This window comes from Gekko japonicus, unplaced genomic scaffold (assembly GCF_001447785.1).
Source record: "Gekko japonicus isolate JY-2015 unplaced genomic scaffold, Gekko_japonicus_V1.1 scaffold902, whole genome shotgun sequence".
Lineage (NCBI taxonomy): Eukaryota > Metazoa > Chordata > Lepidosauria > Squamata > Gekkonidae > Gekko > Gekko japonicus.
The window spans coordinates 710,849-712,860 of NW_015169803.1; positions in this window are offsets into that span (position 1 = coordinate 710,849).

The window sequence follows — 2,012 nt, forward strand, 5'->3', positions numbered from 1 at the left end:
CCTCATCTCATTTCCGAACACATGCAGGTTTTTCCCTCCCCTCGAATAATAATACATGAGCCCGGAGGGAAAGGAAAACGACCGCTGGGTATTGTACGACTCTTTAGTCCTCCCCCCCCTTCTTTTGCCGACATGGGCTCTCCCGTGCCGATAGTTCCGCCCTGACCGCCCCGGGCGGCAAGATGATGTTCCCGGCTTGATTTAGGTCACTTGTCACGGCTGAGATTAGGAGATAGCAGACTGGGAAGCAGCAGAGGGAAGAGGGGAATTTCGATGCGTAGGCTGCAAAGGTCTGCTGATTCGTGTAATGGTCTCTCTGTGCCACGTTGGAGTTGGAATAGAATTAGCATCTTTTAAAGGGAAGGAGAGGGGTGTCCTGTTTTGAGATAGATTCGGGCGGGCAGCCGGGTTGGTCGGAACCAACAGAGCAAAGTTTGAGTCCAGTGGCACCTTTAAGATCAACAAGCTTTAATTCTGGGTGTTTGTAAACCGCCTTGACCCCAGAGGAAAAGCGGGGTATAAGTTTTTAATTGATAAAGGAATCATTACAGCTTAAAACAAAGTCTGAGTCCAGTGGCACCTTTAAGACCAACCAAGTTTCAGTTCTGAATTCAAGCTTTGTTTCAAGCGGTAGCATTCATTTATCAGTTGAAATATTTATACCCTGCTTTTCCTCTGAGGTCAAGGTGGCTTACAAATAATAGTTATTATGCCTAAGCCATCCTCAACCAGTAGGAGAGGGGTGGGGCTAATAAATGCTTTAATAAATAAAAATTCTTGCCTTGTGCTTAGTGCCTTGACCCTAGCGTTGCCAGGTTCCCCCTTGCCACTGATAGAGGATGGGGGTCAATGTTCCCTCTAAGCTGAGTTAGTGTGAGCTAGCTCACAGTTTTTTATCCTCTGGCTTACACATTTCTGTTTTAGCTCAGGAAGGATGGCTCCAGAGCAAACTAATTTATGCAGCAGCCAAGTTGCTTGCTCACAACTTTCATGCCAGTAGCTCACAACGTAGAATTTTTGCTCACAAGACTCCATAGCTTAGAGGGAACATCGGTTAGGGTTGCCAGATCTGGATTGGGAAACTCCTGGAGATTTGGGGATGGAGCCTGGGGAGGACAGGGACCTCTGTGGGGTACAGTGCTATAGAATCTATCATCCAAAGCATCCATTTTCTCCAGGGGAACTGCTGTCTGTAGTCTGGACTTGAGCCGTAATTTCAGGGGATCCCCAGGTCCCACCTGGAGGCTGGAATCCTTAACTGCCCCTGTTTATGCATTTTTCTTCATGTACTAGCAAGAGACACATCCTGTATGCGCTCTCTAGCCCATGAAAGTTTATGATACCTTGTTGGTCTTTAAGGTGGAAAGAAGTCTATAGAATCTTAACTACCAAAAGACTCCTGTTTGCAAGTGTTTTCAAAAATCCCCCGCATCCTTGCTGTTTTTAAGGCTGACAAAAAGGAGAATGAGGACTGGGATGCATTGATCTCTTTGTAATTACTACAGAAATGCACTGATTTCCCAAAGGACCATTGGAATCAGTGTTCCTTCTAAGCTGAGTTAGTGTGAGCTAGCTCACCGTTTTTTAGCCTCCGGCTCACACATTTTTGTCTTCACTCAGGAAGGAGGGCTCCAGAGCAAACTAATTTACACAGCAGCCAAATCACTCACTCACAACTTTAATGCCAGTAGCCCACAAAGTAGAATTTTTACTCACAAGACTCCACCGCTTAGGGGGAACATTGATTGGAATGTGTTAAAGTTAGACTCTTCCCTGCTGCCCTGGGTGTAAATGGGTCTGGCAACTGAATGTCAATTCTTCATGCATTTGAGAAAGTGCACTCTGACTCAGGAAAATTTTAAAGGTAAGGTAAAGATTTCCCATGCTTGAAAGCCAGCCGAATCCGACTCTAGGAGGGGGTGCTCATATCTGTTTCCAAGCCGAAGAGCCGGTGCTGCCCAAAGACTTTTCTGTGGTCATGTGGCCAACATGACTAAATGCCGAGGTGCACG